The sequence below is a fragment of the Pseudophryne corroboree genome, chromosome 6 (assembly GCF_028390025.1).
Source record: "Pseudophryne corroboree isolate aPseCor3 chromosome 6, aPseCor3.hap2, whole genome shotgun sequence".
Lineage (NCBI taxonomy): Eukaryota > Metazoa > Chordata > Amphibia > Anura > Myobatrachidae > Pseudophryne > Pseudophryne corroboree.
The window spans coordinates 736,081,084-736,101,890 of NC_086449.1; the positions used below are offsets into that span (position 1 = coordinate 736,081,084).

The 20,807-nt window shown below is 42.1% G+C and overlaps 1 pseudogene; it reads right to left on the reverse strand.

Moving 5' to 3' along the window:
* Positions 1-19,714: 19,714 nt before the first annotated feature.
* LOC134936868 (5S ribosomal RNA) lies at positions 19,715-19,833 on the reverse strand (annotated as a pseudogene).
* Between the last annotated feature and the right edge of the window lie 974 nt (positions 19,834-20,807).

Sequence of the window (20,807 nt, forward strand, 5' to 3'; positions counted from 1 at the left end):
GCAGCCATGCACACTCACACTATGCAGCCATGCATACTCACACTATGCAGCCATGCACACAATCTCACTAAAATGAAGAAATGGGTGAGTGCTTTGCAGCAAGTCCTGAGGGGAGGGGGGGTTCAGCGGTTGCTGGGTGGGTGCTGCCATAATTTGTAAAAAAGGGGGACTTTGACAGCCTAATGTGTAAAAAAGGGGGGACTTTGCCTGCCTAATGTGTAAAAAGGGGGACTCTGCTGCTGTAGTGTGTAAAAAAGGGGGACTCTGCCTGTCTAATGTGTAAAAATGGGGGACACTGGCTGCCGTTATGTGTAAAAATGGGGGACTGGCTGCCGTAATGTGTAAAAAGGGGGACGCTGTCTGCTGTACAGTGTAAAAAGGGGATGCTGTCTGCCGTAATGTGTAAAAAGGGGGACGCTGTCTGCCGTAATGTGTAAAAAGGGGGGCGCTGTCTGCCGTAATGTGTAAAAAGGGGACGCTGTCTGCCGTACAGTTTAAAATGGGGACCCTGTTTGCTGTACAGTGTAAAAAGGGGACGCTGTCTGCCATAATGTGTAAAAAGGGGGATGCTGTCTGCCGTGATGTGTAAAAAAGGGGACGCTGTCTGCCGTAATGTGTAAAAAGGGCACGCTATCTGCTGTAATGTGTAAAAGGGGGATGCTGTCTGCCGTAATGTGTAAAAAAGGGGACGCTGTCTGCTGTAATGTGTAAAAAGGGCACGCTGTCTGCTGTAATGTGTAAAAAGGAAGCCCTGTCTGCCGTAATGTGTAAAAAGGGGACGCTGTCTGCCGTAATGTGTAAAAAGGGGGATGCTGTCTGCCGTAATGTGTAAAAAAGGGGACGCTGTCTGCCGTAATGTGTAAAAAGGGCACGCTGTCTGCTGTAATGTGTAAAAAGGAGGCGCTGTCTGCCGTAATGTGTAAAAAGGGGACGCTGTCTGCCGTAATGTGTAAAAAGGGGACGCTGTCTGCCGTAATGTGTAAAAAGGGGGATTCTGTCTGCTGTAATGTGTAAAAGGGGGCTCTACCTGGTGTAGTGGCGCTACTGTGCGGCGTAATTTGAATAATGGAGACTACTGTGCACCGTAGTATGAATTGGTATTATTTTATGGCCACACCCCTTCCCCATGAAGTAACTCCCCTATATATTTTTTCTTGCATGGGGGGCGCCAATGCCATTTCTTGCACACAGCGCTAAAATGCCTAGTTACGGCACTGCAAACAGCAGTAAAGCCCAAACAATCAGGAACACAGGCATACACAGTGGTACTCCGTCGGCCATGATTGCTGCAATGAGGTCAGCAGGCCTGCCCTCCCTTTCTCTCTCCCTCCCTCTCTGTAATGACTTCATATTTGTGGGCCTTAAAAAAGGCCATTTCTAATAACATTCTCATAAAATGCAGGGCCATCCCGGGTTCAGTATGAAAGGTGCCGACCCGGGATGACCCGGCTCCAAATGCTGGTGTAAACGGGGCCTAACCCGGGAATGTCCCTGCATGATCCCGGGTCCGAATTCCCGGGTTAGTCCCTGCATTTTTGGTCTGAAATGGGTATAAGAAATTCTGGGTTATACTAATCTGTCTAATTTTTCAGGCATACTGTTAAAAGGGTTCATAGCAAATTGATCTGGGGTGTGGCTAGAGCTACAGTATCCAAGTGTTTGTCTGTGGCAGGACAAGTTAGGGATGGACATTGGAAACCCGACATTGATTATTGGCTGGGCTTCTATCTGAAAAATTTGATGCGATGGTGACTGACCATTGCATTAAAAGAGTTAGATAAAAAAAAAACATGGGTCGAGCACGCTCGAAAAAACTATGTTTCCATATGTGCAATAGTGATCCACACCTGTTCTCAACGTTAAACAGCTGAATTCCTTAGTATTTTAAGATTTGATGGCCTTCGCTTACACACTATTCAATGGCGGCTACCATCATAAAGCCACTATTAAATGGTGAAAACATTACCATCACAAAAAAAAAATTGATGGTGGTAAACCATTGAACATCGATGTCCATTCCTAGACCCAGGAGTGTTCCTCTATATGGTAAGGGATGTCCACAACCATATCCTGATAGCCTAAGTAGGGTTTAGTCTGCAGTCCAGGGGAGTATGTCCAAGGCTGACCTGCATCTGAGCAGGTTCGGGATGAAATACCGGTGGTCGGAATGCCAGCGGTCACATGACTAATAATACTGAAGATCCTGACATCGGAGGGGGTAAGTATTTTTATCCTCTCATGCCCTAACCCTCCGGCGATGGTGGCTATTGCTAACCATATGGGGGTGGTTGCTAGTGCTAACCCACTGGTGTGTCAGCTAGGGCTAACCACCCCCCCTAGTGCCTAACCCTCCCCACCGGACCCTAACTTTAACCTAAATTCTTACTTTCGGGATGTCGGCTGTCGGTGTTCCGGTGCCTGTATCCTGAGCACCTAGAAGACTATGCACAGTTACTGTAGATAGGAGTATCACCTCACACAATCAACTTGTTCAGTTCTCACCCTTAACAAATCCTTTTATAAATCTACTGTTACAATTTTCCTTGGTCAGTTTTAGTTATTGTCATTATGGGGGAGACATCAAACCCTCTACAGAAGATATGAAGAGACGTTGCCCACAGCAATGAGATCCTGTAAATTTATAGAATGTACTAGATAGCTAGAAGCTGATTGGGTTACTATGGCCAACTTCCTACTTGTCCTCTGTAGAAGGTTTGATACATCATCTTTATATCCTAAATATTATTTCAACAGATAATTAATAATAACAAAGAGGAGGGAATTGGTGATAGAATACCGTTTTGCAGCATTTGAAACTCTGACAAGTCATTGACTTTTATCTACCTAACAAACATGAGGTAACCTAGGTTTTCAGTTTTCAAAACATATATAAGGAGTGGTACAATTGTCATGTTCTTTTAGGTCTCCACTGCAAAGGGGTACTGGGCCAAGGAAGCTCATACTGTATGTCCATAGCCACATAGCAGCAGCCTAACTTCAGCATCAAGACGCGATCACTGGATTCCCATCAGCTGTCTTTGGAGGGTTCAGTGACAAGCCAGGAACTACAAGTTGCTTCCAGGCCTACACATATATATATATATAATATAGAATCAATGTAGACAGATGATGCTGCTCCGCACATACAGAACCAAAGCCTGTTAGGAAAAAGCGACGCTTCACATTATTTTATATCAGGGTGCTGTTGCACAGTTCAACATGTTGTTCTTCCATGGTTCTGAGAAAGATGTCGGTTGGACACCAGTCATGAAGTACTGTAGACAAAGAGAATATTGATTACAGCCTTCACCACCTACCATCCCTTTAGAATACATCCTCCCTCTTTCCTGTTTATTGAGATTGATTACAAACTGCTTTCTGGAAACCAGATATCTCATTTGTGGTACCTCAGTTGGTTGTCATTCATTCATTATCTGAAGTGCTTTCTCACAAGGATCCTGAAAAATATAAGTGACAAGCCGAATTTGAATATTTGTATTTCTCTAACGTCCTAAGTGGATGCTGGGACTCCGTAAGGACCATGGGGGATAGCGGCTCCGCAGGAGACTGGGCACAAAAGTAAAAGCTTGAACTAGCTGGTGTGCACTGGCTCCTCCCCCTATGCCTCAGTTAGATTTTTGTGCCCGAACGAGAAGGGTGCATGCTAGGTGGCTCTCCTGAGCTGCTTAGAGTAAAAGTTTATTTTAGGTTTTTTATTTTCAGTGAGTCCTGCTGGCAACAGGCTCACTGCATCGTGGGACTAAGGGGAGAAGAAACGAACTCACCTGCGTGCAGAGTGGATTGGGTTTCTTAGGGTACTGGACATTAGCTCCAGAGGGACGATCACAGGTTCAGCCTGGATGGGTCCCGGAGCCGCGCCGCCGGCCCCCTTACAGAGCCAGAAGAACGAAGAGGTCCGGTGAAATCGGCGGCAGAAGACGTTCCTGTCTTCAACTAAGGTAGCGCACAGCACTGCAGCTGTGCGCCATTGCTCTCAGCACACTTCACACTCCGGTCACTGAGGGTGCAGGGCGCTGGGGGGGAGCGCCCTGAGACGCAATAAAAACAGAAATACCTTAGGATGGCAAAAGAAATACATCACATATAGCTCCTGGGCTATATGGATGTATTTAACCCCTGCCAGTTTTCCAGAAAAAAGCGGGAGATAAGGCCGTCGTGAAGGGGCGGAGCCTATCTCCTCAGCACACAAGCGCCATTTTCCCTCACAGTTCCGCTGGAAGGACGGCTCCCTGACTCTCCCCTGCAGTCCCTACAGAATCAGGGTAAAAACGAGAGAGGGGGGGCACTATTGGCAGCTAAATTATAAACAGCAGCTATAAAAGGGAGTAACACTTATATAAGGTTATCCCTATATATATATATAGCGCTCTGGTGTGTGCTGGCAAACTCTCCCTCTGTCTCCCCAAAGGGCTAGTGGGGTCCTGTCCTCTATCAGAGCATTCCCTGTGTGTGTGCTGGGTGTCGGTACGATTGTGTCGACATGTATGAGGAGGAAAATGATGTGGAAGCAGAGCAATTGCCTGTATTAGTGATGTCACCCCCTAGGGAGTCGACACCTGACTGGATGGTTGTATTTAAAGAACTACGTGACAATGTCAGCACTTTACAAAAAACTGTTGACGACATGAGACAGCCGACAAATCAATTAGTGCCTGTCCAGGCGTCTCAGACACCGTCAGGGGCGATAAAACGCCCGTTACCTCAGTGGGTCGACACAGACCCAGACACGGGAGTCCAGTGTCGACGGTGAGGAGACAAACGTAATGTCCAGTAGGGCCACACGTTACATGATCACGGCAATGAAGGAGGCATTGAACATTTCTGACACTACAAGTACCACAAAGAAGGGTATTATGTGGGGAGTGAAAAAACTACCAGTAGCTTTTCCTGAGTCAGATGAATTAAATGAGGTGTGTGATAAAGCGTGGGTTTCCCCCGATAAAAAAGTGCCAATTTCTAATAAATTATTGGCACTATACCCTTTCCCGCCAGAGGTTAGGGCGCGTTGGGAAACACCCCCTAGAGTAGATAAAGCGCTCACACGTTTATCTAAACAAGTAGCGTTACCGTCTCCTGATACGGCCGCCCTCAAAGAACCAGCGGATAGAAGGCTGGAAAATATCCTGAAGGGTATATACACACATACTGGTGTTATACTGCGACCAGCAATCGCATCAGCCTGGATGTGCAGTGCTGGAGTGGCGTGGTCGGATTCCCTGACTGAAAATATTGATACCCTGGATAGGGACAGTATATTACTAACTATAGAGCATTTGAAGGATGCATTACTATATATGCGTGATGCACAGAGGGATATTTGCACCCTGGCATCAAGAGTGAGTGCTATGTCCATTTCTGCCAGAAGAGCGTTATGGACGCGACAGTGGTCAGGGGATGCGGATTCCAAACGACATATGGAAGTATTGCCATTTAAAGGGGAGGAGTTATTTGGGGCCGGTCTATCGGACCTGGTGGCCACGGCAACGGCCGGAAAGTCCACCTTTTTACCCCAGGTCACCTCTCAGCAGAAAAAGACACCGTCTTTTCAAACACAGTCCTTTTGTTCCCATAAGACCAGGCGGGCAAAAGGCCACTCATTTCTACCCCGGGGCAGAGGAAGAGGAAAAAGACTGCACCTGGCAGCCTCTTCCCAGGAGCAGAAGCCCTCCTCTGCTTCTGCCAAGTCTTCAGCATGACGCTGGGGCTTTACAAGCGGACTCGGACACGGTGGGGGCCCGTCTCAAAAATTTCAACGCGCAGTGGGCTCACTCGCAAGTGGACCCCTGGATTCTGCAGGTAGTATCACAGGGGTACAAACTGGAATTCGAGACGTCTCCCCCTCGCCGGTTCCTGAAGTCTGCTCTACCAAAGTCTCCCTCCGACAGGGAGGCAGTTTTGGAAGCCATTCACAAGCTGTATTCCCAGCAGGTGATAATCAAGGTACCTCTCCTACAACAGGGAAAGGGGTATTATTCCACGCTGTTTGTGGTACCGAAGCCGGACGGCTCGGTGAGACCAATTTTAAATCTAAAATCCTTGAACACTTACATAAAGAAGTTCAAATTCAAGATGGAGTCACTCAGAGCAGTGATAGCAAACCTGGAAGAAGGGGACTATATGGTGTCTCTGGACATCAAAGATGCTTATCTCCACGTCCCAATCTACCCTTCTCACCAAGGGTACCTCAGGTTTGTAGTACAAAACTGTCATTATCAGTTTCAGACGCTGCCGTTTGGATTGTCCACGGCACCTCGGGTCTTTACCAAGGTAATGGCCGAAATGATGATTCTTCTTCGAAGAAAAGGCGTTTTAATTATCCCTTACTTGGACGATCTCCTGATAAGGGCAAGGTCCAGGGAACAGTTAGAAGTCGGAGTAGCACTATCTCAGTTAGTGTTACGTCAGCACGGGTGGATTCTAAATATTCCAAAATCGCAGCTGATTCCAACGACACGTCTCCTGTTCCTAGGAATGATTCTGGACACAGTCCAGAAAAAGGTGTTTCTCCCAGAGGAGAAGGCCAGGGAGTTATCCGAGCTAGTCAGGAATCTCCTAAAACCAGGCCAGGTGTCAGTGCATCAGTGCACGAGGGTCCTGGGAAAAATGGTGGCTTCTTACGAAGCGATTCCATTCGGAAGATTCCATGCAAGAACGTTTCAGTGGGATCTTCTGGACAAATGGTCCGGATCGCATCTTCAGATGCATCAGGGGATAACCCTGTCGCCAAGGACAAGGGTGTCTCTTCTGTGGTGGCTGCAGAGTGCTCATCTACTAGAGGGCCGCAGATTCGGCATTCAGGATTGGATCCTGGTGACCACAGATGCCAGCCTGAGAGGCTGGGGAGCAGTCACACAGGGACAAAATTTCCAGGGCTTGTGGTCAAGCATGGAAACATCTCTTCATATAAACATTCTGGAACTAAGGGCCATTTACAATGCCCTAAGTCAAGCAAAACCCCTGCTTCAGGGTCAGGCGGTATTGATCCAATCGGACAACATCACGTCAGTCGCCCACGTAAACAGACAGGACGGCACGAGAAGCAGGAGGGCGATGGCAGAAGCTGCAAGGATTCTTCGCTGGGCGGAGAATCATGTGATAGCACTGTCAGCAGTGTTCATTCCGGGAGTGGACAACTGGGAAGCGGACTTCCTCAGCAGACACGACCTTCACCCGGGGGAGTGGGGACTTCATCCAGAAGTCTTCCAAGAGATGGTAAACCGTTGGGAAAAACCAAAGGTGGACATGATGGCGTCCCGTCTCAACAAAAAACTAGACAGATATTGCGCCAGGTCAAGGGACCCTCAGGCAATAGCGGTGGACGCTCTGGTAACACCATGGGTGTACCAGTCAGTGTATGTGTTCCCTCCTCTGCCTCTCATACCAAAAGTACTGAGAATCATAAAAAGGAGAGGAGTAAGAACTATACTCGTGGTTCCGGATTGGCCAAGAAGGACTTGGTACCCGGAACTTCAAGAGATGCTCACGGAGGACCCGTGGCCTCTACCTCTAAGAAAGGACCTGCTCCAGCAGGGACCTTGTCTGTTCCAAGACTTACCGCGGCTGCGTTTGACGGCATGGCGGTTGAACGCCGGATCCTGAAGGAAAAAGGCATTCCAGAAGAAGTCATCCCTACCCTGATAAAGGCCAGGAAGTATGTAACCGCGAAACATTATCACCGCATTTGGCGAAAATATGTTGCGTGGTGTGAGGCCAAAGAGGCCCCTACAGAGGAATTTCAACTGGGTCGCTTCCTACATTTCCTGCAAACAGGACTGTCTATGGGCCTAAAATTAGGGTCCATTAAGGTTCAAATTTCGGCCCTGTCGATTTTCTTCCAAAAAGAACTGGCTTCAGTGCCTGAAGTCCAGACGTTTGTCAAAGGGGTACTGCATATACAGCCTCCTTTTGTGCCCCCGGTGGCACCTTGGGATCTCAATGTGGTTTTGGGGTTCCTAAAATCACATTGGTTTGAACCACTCACCACTGTGGAATTAAAATATCTCACATGGAAGGTGGTAATGCTGTTAGCCCTGGCTTCAGCCAGGCGTGTCTCAGAATTGGCGGCTTTATCTTATAAAAGCCCTTACCTGATTTTTCACACGGATAGGGCAGAATTGAGGACTCGTCCTCAATTTCTCCCAAAGGTGGTTTCAGCGTTTCACGTGAACCAGCCTATTGTGGTGCCTGCGGCTACTAGGGACTGGGAGGACTCCAAGTTACTGGACGTAGTCAGGGCCCTGAAAATATATATTTCCGGGATGGCTGGAGTCAGGAAATCTGACTCGCTGTTTATCCTGTATGCACCCAACAAGCTGGGTGCTCCTGCTTCTAAGCAGACGATTGCTCGTTGGATTTGTAGTACAATTCAGCTTGCACATTCTGTGGCAGGCCTGCCACAGCCAAAATCTGTAAAAGCCCATTCCACAAGGAAGGTGGGCTCATCTTGGGCGGCTGCCCGAGGGGTCTCGGCTTTACAACTTTGCCGAGCAGCTACTTGGTCAGGGGCAAACACGTTTGCTAAATTCTACAAATTTGATACCCTGGCTGAGGAGGACCTGGAGTTCTCTCATTCGGTGCTGCAGAGTCATCCGCACTCTCCCGCCCGTTTGGGAGCTTTGGTATAATCCCCATGGTCCTTACGGAGTCCCAGCATCCACTTAGGAGGTTAGAGAAAATAAGAATTTACTTACCGATAATTCTATTTCTCATAGTCCGTAGTGGATGCTGGGCGCCCATCCCAAGTGCGGATTGTCTGCAATACTTGTATTTAGTTATTGTTACAAAATTCGGGTTATTATTGTTGTGAGCCATCTTTTCAGAGGCTCCTTCGTTTATCATACTGTTAACTGGGTTCAGATCACAGGTTGTACGGTGTGATTGGTGTGGCTGGTATGAGTCTTACCCTGGATTCAATATCCTTCCTTATTATGTACGCTCGTCCGGGCACAGTATCCTAACTGAGGCTTGGAGGAGGGTCATAGGGGGAGGAGCCAGTGCACACCAGCTAGTTCAAGCTTTTACTTTTGTGCCCAGTCTCCTGCGGAGCCGCTATCCCCCATGGTCCTTACGGAGTCCCAGCATCCACTACGGACTATGAGAAATAGAATTATCGGTAAGTAAATTCTTATTTTTTTCAAATAATTTTAGCATGTTAAAAATAAAATAATCAAGCAATGTCATAATTCACTTCAAGATTCAACATGAAATAATTAAAGGGTTCTTTATTCTGATTCTATATCCACTGACAGGCATTTCACTTAAAGTACATTGACCAAAATAACTATGTTGGTATAGTCTGTGAAAAAAAATTGCACCTGATATACAGTATGAAATTGCCAAAGGCTATATTCTAAAATTTAATTTAATTCTTGACAAAAAAGTGCAATTTCTTAAATCTCAAACGAACGGCTTTTAGTGAGTGTTTTAACCATGCAGTCCTCCATATCCCTTATATTAAAATTGCTTCTAAATGTAACACAATTATACAATTTATTTATTATAAGTCTTGCAGAAAATAATATGTCAGTGGTGCCACAAAACAGGAAAGTACAATAGTTTTGAGTTCAGTTTTTCGTGAGTACCTACACGTACATAGAGTGGGGTTCCTTTCATTTATACTTTAAAAAGTTCAATCTCTGTATATATATATATATATATATATATAGTGTATATATATATATATATATATATATATATATATATATATATATATAGGAATGGATGGCTCCTGAGGGAGCTGATGAATGTATGAAAATTAACCACCTAAATATCTTAACTATTACGTGTTAGACACAACCCTTTAAATAAAAGATTTATTCATATTACAAACAGTGTACAAGCATATAAAAATTAATAATAACTTGTATAATCACTAATGTACATTGAAATCACATACAATATTTGGCATTAATAAACCAATGTACTGACAATCACTACATTGGTTTTATTAATGCCAAATATTTTATGTGATTTCAATGTACAATATGGATTATACAAGTTATTATATATAATTTTATGCTTGTACACTGTTTGTAATATGAATAAATCTTTAATTTAACGGGTTGTGTCTAACTCATAATAGCTAAGATATCTAAGTGGTTCATTTTTATACATTCTTTGTCACTCTTTAGCTCGCTCAGGAACCATCCAATCCTGCATCTTTTACATTGCACCCCATCTAACAGGGAGTACCTCCTGAGGTCTGGCTCCATTCATTAGCGCATAGTAAGGTCTTAGAGTATATATATATATATATATATATATATATATACATATATATACAGTGTATATTATTGCATATTTGTTTTCATATATAATTACAAGGATTTAAGCTTCACACACTGTCAAAACAATTCTGTAGATATCTATATTTAATCTTCCTAAGAGCAAGCTCCGGAAATCGTGTGGACCAATGATCTCAGATCATTGTCTGTCATTAGGTCATGACCAGAACTCAATGCATTGCGAAAGGATCATCATAAATGCATAAAACTGACAAAACCAGTTTCTCAACTCGCAAAAAGATAATTACATAATAGGACAGACACAAAAACTATGTGAGAGCAATGCCAGAAGGAATATAAACACCTTTGTAGACACTAAATACAGTTATATGAAATTATTCTTTATACTTTCATCTCTAGAAATGGAAGATAAAACAAAATGGGTTAATGTTCTCTTAAAAGGATATTGTACGTGCCCTACACTGAACACAACAGTACTTGGTGCCAGAGCATTTGAGGAGCATGGTGTCATGATTCTGACTGTATTTCTCATATTCTGGGGCTTGCCTCAGCATATCCTGTAACTTGCATCTGATCAGCTCAGCAGGAAGACAGCAAATCTGTGTTTGCTTACCTTGCTTAGCCACCTGAGTAGGAATTACTCTAAGTAATCAGTAATCAGCTGTATGCAGCATTTTGATTCTTCACTGCATTCAGCAATCTGGAGTTTAGGCCTAAAGGTCAGCATCCTCTGTGTATTTTTAGAAGTTCAGGCTTCAGTATTTTTTTCGGACTGCTAGGCCTCACTCCACATCAGAGCCTAACCTGGAGTACTGACATGACAGTTTCTGATCACCTGACCTGGAGCTATCCCATACCTCCCAACATGACCCTTTCCAGGAGGGAGAGAATACTCTGCTCCTGGACTTTTCTTTTAATTTATGATTGCAGTCACCTGTGCTGAAACACCTTTCTTATACATTAACCTGTTCAACACAGGTGCCGGTAATCATACATTGAGAAAAAATCCAGAAGCAGAGCATTCTGTCCCTCCTGGAGAGGGTCATATTGGGAGGTATGCTATCCAATCCTGTGCCAGCCTGAGACTCTATGAATCACTTGACTCTGTTAACCAATCACCAAGGACCAGGAAGTATAAGTAAAGAGACTTGTGTTACATAAACTGCTAGTTCCTTGTGTCACACAGCTCAGTGTGAGCTTAGTAGCTGAGCTAAACAGATAAATATTGGTGCTGTTTTTTTCTTGCGTACAAATGGGCAGCTCTAATGAACTAGAAGATATGAGATCACACCCAAGATACCCAACAATGATCCACAAAAAAACAATTTATCTCTAGTTCATATGTACGCCCAAATAAAAAAATATTACAAATAATGAGAATAAGATGTACTCCCCTGGTTTAAACCATTTCTTTTCAAAATTTCATTTTTCTCCGAGAGCGACGTTTAAACATAAAAGGGAAGCAAAAGAAACACAAAGGTCCTTGTGTAGTACTGTTTAGGGATAATTGCACATTCAAAGATGGACAATATGTCACCACACCAATAGTGATATGACTATGTGTCAGGGTTTTAACCCCCCTAAATCCAACCACTCACAATAGTGTGGAAAGAGAAAGGCATAAAAAATCCTTCATTGGTAAAGGAACCGTCACCATAGATCTCAGGGGATACCCCCTTCAGTAGTGAACTCACAAAATAATAACTTGTGTGAGGCGTGTAAATCAATTCATTCTCATGACTCCATCACAAAGAAAAATAGAGGCAGGGAATGCCCCCTTCACCAGAACACTCCCAGACTAAACCTTGTATATAGTGCAGAACAGGTGGGTCTTTATTCTCTTTTGAAATTCACATTCAGCTTCTAGGATAAATCCTCAAGGTAAATTGAAATAATATACCGGTTTTGGACAGTATAAAAACACTTTTTATTTAAAAGAAATATTTAAAAACTCTAGAGAGCGTACCCGGATTGGAGAATTGTCCAGGAATATGATGTTACATGCATAGAAATGGGGCCCCGTCTAAGCAATCCCAGAGTCCTCTCCTCGCCAGGTAACGTCCCTTCTGTTGGCACAGGTACCCCCACCTACGCGTTTCAATCCTCTAGGGATCTTTGTCAATGTGTATGGGGTAACCTGTGTCATGTGCAATTTATACCCAGTGCAATAAGTAATGTGGTACAGATGTGCATAATTGGCAATCCGACCCTTCCCTCTGTATATCTATAATGAATTATACTTCCATTAGTTGTAATTCAATGAAGAATGCAAAGTCCCGGTCTCAAACCTATACATTTCCCATCCCAATATGGCCGTCGGGTCACTTCCGTCTTCTCCAATATGGCGCCCCCGCCCCACTTCCGCCGGCGGCATATCACACAGTCCCCTGCGTCTTTCTGTATGTTACTCCACAGTGTGTCTATGGATGACGTCAGTTCCGTTCCCACCGGAAGTGCGTCCCGCGATCTCTCACCCCTTCAGTCCGGATCTCTAGTTCCACGTGATGTACGTTTTCCGGAGTTCATATATTCTTGGGGGAACTTCCTGTTACACGTTGTCATAGTAACCTCTATGACCGGGATCGTTAAAGTGCCTTAAGTGCAGAGGAAAAGTGACATACATGTGATCTTTGCAAAACACTAAAGAATACATTTCAAAACACTATGCATATTCATAGACTTTCTGACCTAACTAGTTTTATAAAAATGGTCCTATTAAAATCCCCCTGAACCCGAAAAATAATGCAAAATGAAGAAAATGTCTTAACTTAATGAAACTGATATTTTGTAAAATTCATATTTCATAAAAACCACTGCAGCTCAAAATCGCTGTTCAGGCCCAAAGGTAACAAAGTTTTATACTTATAGATATAGGTCATCTCCATTTTAGCTAAAGTGCTCATGATATCTTTTGATCTTTCTATCGTTTTAACTAATTTCAAACCATAAAAAAATTTCACCTCATGTAAAGAACATTTATGTTTTTCTTTAAAATGATTCGACAAGGCATGAGTGTCAAGGCCTTTTTTAATGTTTCTGCAATGCTCAGCTTTTCGTACTTTTAATGGTCTTGTAGTACGACCAATATAAAATCTGTCACATGTGCATTCCATTGCATAAACCACATTTGCTGTATTGCATGTAATAAACTCTTCTATTCTATGTTCAAAACCATTTATGACAATTTTATCAATTTTGGAAGTGGTTGTTCCGTTGATATTTCTACAACCGATACAAGAACTACATCTATAAAAACCCTTTGACCTGTTGTAACTAAAACGTTCCTCTTTCTTCGGATATATACTTCTCACTAATTGGGTCTTAATATTTCTTGCTTTTCTATATATATGTACTGGTCTATCTGGAAGCAATTTTCCTATTACAGGATCCCTTTGTAAAATGCACCAATTTTTCCTAAAAACTCTCTCAATGTCCCCATGTTGCGAATTAAAATCAGTGATGAATGCCCATTGATATTTATCCTCCTTATTCATACTTCCTGTATTCTGTAAAAGGTCCCTCCTGTCTGTGTTCTGTGCTTTTATGATGCTATCTTCTATTTTTTCTTGATCATAACCACAGGCCAAAAAAGACTGTTTCATATTTTGTGCTTGATCTTTAAATATGATATCATTCGTGCAGTTCCATCGCAGGCGCTTAAATTACCCGCTAGGGATTGAGTCAAGCCAACTCTTGTGATGACAACTGTCCATATGAATATATGTAGCAGAGTCAGTGGGCTTGTGATATGTTTTTGGTTCCAATTTACCTTCTTTGATATAAATAGTAATGTCTAAGAAATTTAGACAAGAGTCACTAATGTCAAAAGTAAGTTTAATATTTTGAGTGTTAGTATTTAAATATGAACAGAAAGTCTCCAGACTTTCCCTAGTACCTCTCCAAATGAACAATATGTCATCTATGTACCGTGACCATGACACTAGGTTCGCCCCAGGCTCTCATTTTGCCAAACATATGTCTCTTCCCAGAGTTCCATAAATATGTTTGCATAACTGGGGGCGAACCTGGTGCCCATGGCCACACCTGTGCTCTGAATATAAAAATTTCCCTTAAAGAGAAAATAGTTATGATCCAAAATAAACATTATTCCTTCAATGAGGAATTCCTGCAAAGTTTGATCCATATTGGATCTAGACAAAAAAGTTTTTATTGCCTCAATCCCATGAGAATGTGAAATGATAGTATAAAGCGAGCTAACATCTGCGCTCACCAAAAAATAACCTTCTTCCCATGAGATAGAATTTAACAAGTTCAGAATGTCTCTCGTATCTTTCAAATGGGACCTATTGGTGAGTACCAAAGGCTGGAGGTGATAATCAATTAGTTGGGACAAATTTGCAGTTATAGAGTCCACTCCAGAGACTATCGGCCTCCCTGGTGGACACACAGGGTCCTTATGAACTTTAGGTAAGACATATATAACCGGTACCTGTGGTTTTTCAACAATAATGAATTTCGCCTCCTTCTCACTTATGGTCCCCTTTGAACGGTACATGTCTATAATAGTTCTAAGTTGTGTTTGAAAAGTATCTGTGGGGTCCTTCTTTAATTTTCTATAAACTGTCGTGTCGTTTAACTGTCTCATTACTTCCTGTTCATACTTCTCCACATACATAAGTACAACCCCTCCCCCCTTGTCTGTGGGTTTTATGATGATAGCATCATTCTTTTTTAACTCTTTCAAAGCTATTCTTTCCTTCGCTGTAAGGTTGAATTTAATCTTTTTCTTACTAATTTCCTTGATATCTTCTAGTATCTGAGCTGAAAAAGTTTCTAAGAAACTGCCTTTAACATGGGAGGGGGAAAAAAACTGACTTTGGTCTAAATGGGGTGGTGGACACCTCCTCCATTACAGCTGATTCTCCATTTTCCTCTTTATTCAAGAAGTATTTCTTAACGGTCAATTTCCTTATGTACTTCTGTACATCAATGTAAAAATCAAAATCATCTATTTTTACAGACGGTGCGTACTTTAAGCCCTTTTCTAGCACTGATCTCTCATGCTGGTTAAGTAAATGTGTGCTTAAATTGAAACATTTTGTCTTTGCATATTCTAATTTAGCGGTTCCTTTTTCAGTTTCCTTATTTGTAATTCCAATGATCTTATCTTTATGTTTCTTAATTTTTTTCTGATGTGTTTTAACTCCTCCTCTTTTTCCTCTTTTGGTTTTGTAATTTATCTGGGTGGCCAAACATTCCTGCCCCTTTCTAAAAAAGGCCGTTGAAGGGCTTCCCTTCTTAAGGGCCTAACCGGTGTTTGTGGATGTTCTCTTTCCCTTAAGATCTCATATCTGTTTTGAACAATGGTGGGATTGGGTTTGTCAAAACTCCTCTCCCCATAAAACCTATTGGAAGGATGTGTTCTCGAATTACGTGGTGAACAGGTTTGATGAGCCTGATGGTTTCTCTCTCTCCTATTTTCCCTTGTAAAATTCCTTCCTTTAGGTGTCTGGGAGTAACCGTTATTACTACCCTGTATGTCCTCATTATAATTCCCCCTTGTTTCTTTAGCTTTAATTCTACCATATATGTTTTTCCTTGGGGGTAAGCTATTCTTCTGTATACTAGTCTCATTAGGGTCCTCAGTATCAGTTTTTTGATCCCTCCAGAATTTTTTTAATTTCCTATCTTTTAGAATTTTTTCCGCTTTATTCAACCTTATTTCTATTTCTCTTCCATCTCCTTATACTCTGGTAATCATGAGAATGGAGTAATAAATTGCTTGTTCTTTTCTATTTGTTCCTCTAGTTCTTTCAGGTCTTTAGTTCTTTCTTTAACTATTAATTTCATAAGAGAAAAAGACCAGTTTTCAGTTATTTTCTTCCACTCTTTCTTAAATTCATCACTGGCTTCCGTGAACCAGGCCTTTTTATCTATTTTTAAACCTTTCGGTATAATATTCACACTAATATACTTTTCTAGAGTGGCCACTTCCCACCATAGACGACTCTCTTTTAAGAGGTCTTTCTCTATTCTTTTCATAATGCTACTTAATTCCTCATCTTCTATATTAGCTACTTCAGTGGGAGGACCAAATAAGGATTCTAATCTTTCCTTCCTCTTTTCCCTACAAACAAACATTATTGTAGCAAGATAACCAGTCCCTGGATGTCAACAATACTAAACAGATAAATATTGGTGCTGTTTTTTTCTTGCGCACAAATGGGCAGCTCTAATGAACTAGAAGATATGAGATCACACCCAAGATCCCCAACAATGATCCACAAAAAAACAATTTATCTCTAGTTCATATGTGCGCCCAAATAAAAAAATATGACAAATAATGAGAATAAGATGTACTCCCCTGGTTTAAACCATTTCTCTTCAAAATTTCATTTTTCTCCGAGAGCGACGTTTGAACATAAAAGGGAAGCAAAAGAAACACAAAGGTCCTTGTGTAGTACTGTTTAGGTATAATTGCACATTCAAAGATGGACAATATGTCACCACACCAATAGTGATATGACTATGTGTCGGGGTTTTAACCCCCCTAAATCCAACCACTCACAATAGTGTGGAAAGAGAAAGGCATAAAAATCCTTCATTGGTAAAGGAACTGTCACCATAGATCTCAGGGGATGCCCCCTTCAGCAGTGTACTCACAAAATAATAACTTGTGTGAGGCGTGTAAATCAATTCATTCTCATTACTCCATCACAAAAAAAAATAGAGGCAGGGAATGCCCCCTTCACCAGAACACTCACAGACTAAACCTTGTATATAATGCAGAACAGGTGGGTCTTTATTCTCTTTTGAAATTCACATTCAGCTTCCAGGATAAATCCTCAAGGTAAAGTGAAATAATATACCGGTTTTGGACAGTATAAAAACACTTTTTATTTAAAAGAAATATTTAAAAACTCTAGAGAGCGTACCCGAATTGGAGAATTGTCCAGGAATATGATGTTACATGCATAGAAACGGGGCCCCGTCTAAGCAATCCCAGAGTCCTCTCCTCACCAGGTAACGTCCCTTCCGTTGGCACAGGTACCCCCACCTACGCGTTTCAATCCTCTAGGGATCTTTGTCAAGGTGTATGGGGTAACCTGTGTCATGTCCAATTTATACCCAGTACAATAAGTAATGCGGTACAGGTGTGCATAATTGGCAATCCCACCCTTCCCTCTGTATATCTATAATGAATTATACTTCCATTAGCTGTAATTCTATGAAGAATGCATAGTCCCGGTCTCAAACCTATACATTTCCCATCCCAATATGGCCGTCGGGTCACTTCCGTCTTCTCCAACATGGCGCCCGCCCCACTTCCGCCGGCAGCATATCACACAGTCCCCTGGGTCTTTCTGTATGTTACTCCACAGTGTGTCTATGGATGACGTCAGTTCCATTCCCACCGGAAGTGCGTCCCGCGATCTCTCACACCTTCAGTCCGGACCTCTAGTTCCACGTGATGTACGTTTTCCGGAGTTCATATATTCTTGGGGGAACTTCTTGTTACACGTTGTCATAGTAACCTCTATGACCGGGATCGTTAAAGTACCTTAAGTGCAGAGAAAAAGTGACATACATGTGATCTTTGCAAAACGCTAAAGAATACATTCCAAAACACTATGCATATTCATAGACTTTCTGACCTAACTAGTTTTATGTTAAATGTTCTTTACATGAGGTGAAAATTTTTTATGGTTTGAAATTAGTTAAAACGACAGAAAGATCAAAAGATATCATGAGCACTTTAGCTAAAATGGAGATGACCTATATCTATAAGTATAAAATTTTGTTACCTTTGGGCCTGAACAGCGATTTTGAGCTGCAGTGGTTCTTATGAAATATGAATTTTACAAAATATCAGTTTCATTAAGTTAAGACATTTTCTTCATTTTGCATTCTTTTTCGGGTTCAGGGGGATTTTAATAGGGCCATTTTTATAAAACTAGTTAGGTCACTAGTTAGGGACGCACTTCCGGTGGGAACGGAACTGACGTCATCCATAGACACACTGTGGAGTAACGTACAGAAAGACGCAGGGGACTGTGTGAAATGCCGCCGGTGGAAGTGGGGCGGGCGCCATATTGGAGAAGACGGAAGTGACCCGACGGCCATATTGGGATGGGAAATGTATAGGTTTGAGACCGGGACTATGCATTCTTCATAGAATTACAACTAATGGAAGTATAATTCATTATAGATATACAGAGGGAAGGGTCGGATTGCCAATTATGCACACCTGTACCGCATTACTTATTGCACTGGGTATAAATTGCACATGACACAGGTTACCCCATACACATTGACAAAGATCCCTAGAGGATTGAAACGCGTAGGTGGGGGTACCTGTGCCAACGGAAGGGATGTTACCTGGCGAGGAGAGGACTCTGGGATTGCTTAGACGGGGCCCTGTTTCTATGAATGTAACATCATAATCCTGGACAATTCTCCAATCCGGGTACGCTCTCTAGAGTTTTTAAATATTTCTTTTAAATAAAAAGTGTTTTTATACTGTCCAAAACCGGAACATTATTTCACTTTACCTTGAGGATTTATCCTGGAAGCTGAATGTGAATTTCAAAAGAGAATAAAGACCCTCCTGTTCTGCACTATACTGTATACAAGGTTTAGTCTGTGAGTGTTCTAATGAAGGGGGCATTCCCTGCCTCTATTTTTCTTTGTGATGGAGTCATGAGAATGAATTGATTTACACGCCTCACACAAGTTATTATTTTGTGTGTTCACTGCTGAAGGGGGCATCCCCTGAGATCTATGGTGACGGTTCCTTTACCAATGAAGGATTTTTATGCCTTTCTCTTTCCACACTATTGTGAGTGGTTGAATTAGGGGGGTTAAAATCCCGACACATAGTCATATCACTATTGGTGTGGTGACATATTGTCCATCTTTGAATGTGCAATTATACCTAAACAGTACTACGTGGTAAAGGGTGGGGTTGAGGATGCCGCACAAGACTAAGTGAGATTGTATAGGTGTGTAATTAATGTGTGTTGCCAAGAAAACCGACGAACCAGAAAAGCTTCTGGAATTAATCACCATCTACCATTGAACAGAAAAAGGTTCTTGTTTAGGCAGAAAAAAAGGGTGATTGTCGATGGTGCTCCCATGGGTCTATTACATAGGTAATAAAGACAGGAGAGAAAGGAAAAAAGTGACCCTTGTTGGGAGCACTCCCTCTTGGAAACAACTGTGATTGGAATTATGTATAACGTATTTGTTATTTAAAACGTAACCTTTAATTCTTAATGAATAATATAGGAGTACACACAAAGTATGTTTAAAAATTGATTAAATAGTTTGAATCGTAAATTCGGGAATGCAACTGTGAACATAAGGATGAAAAAAACATAATATAAAAGGCAAACGTGCGGTACAAGTTACGGTAAAACCAGAAGATTTGCCCGCCAGGTGTTGATTAATACAATAGGTGCAATAGCCAAGGTATTGCCTTCAAACTTGACCTACAACACCTGGTATTCCTTAGTGGTCAGCCACCTAAGTACTGACCAGGCCCAACACCATATTGCTTCCAAGATCGGACGAGATTGGGCATGTACGGTGTGGTATGGTAGTAGATTAAAGTTGATGAAGCAAAGACCTATAATGGGTATGCAATTGTTAGATCCACCCAAGGCCTGGTAGAATGGGCAAAAAATCTCTTAAAGAAGAGACTGATGTTTAACCATCATTGCACCAAAGTGTATTCCAAATGTATAGGTATACATAGGTTTTAAATCATATGGTCAACCGGTTTTGCCAAAAATAGCCGCCAATATGTTGCTTATACTGTGCTATGCAACATTGATCCCAGAGGATTTTTTCCACATGTAGTAGGGCAATAATGAACCCTAGTTATTCTGATGACATGCCAGCAAAGTTTGAGAGATATCAAAACATAAATGTGTTGCAAGTATAGGTACTACTGAATATGCAAAAGATCCTGAGCAATACACCATACTCCCCCTCCCCCTTCACACAGTGTATAGGGCAGGGAATGGAAATGTGCCAGAAATCATGTATTCAGCTGAAACGACAGATTGGCAGGAGTGGATAGAAATTAGGGAATAGATCTCAAAAGACGTGATCTCCACTATCCACACTAAGGCTAACTAATTCATTAGAGCCTGAAATGTCAATTACTGTCTTAATTGCAATCTTTGATAAATAATTATACTTGCAGTAAGGAAGCACACAAATAGTATTGTATATGCTGTATGTCCACAGTGAGTCAAATAAGAGTTATGAAACAAAATGTGAAAAAAGACTCAATTGTCAATGCGAAAAGTAGATTGTTGCTGATTGTACGTAATTTCATCAGCAGCCAGAGAGTAACACTGAAAAAGTGTCAAAATTTGTTTCTGTATATCTGGCAACTAAAAGCAGCAAATTGCAATGAAAAGATTGAATATAGTTGATAGAAAAAAAGTGCCTTATTATAAAAACGGCATAGATTTGCCCGAATGAGACTGATGCACACAGTGTTTAATTACAATTGTGCGTGGCTGGAGAGCGGGAGACAAAGTGAAAATGCAGGATATATCTGAAGAAATA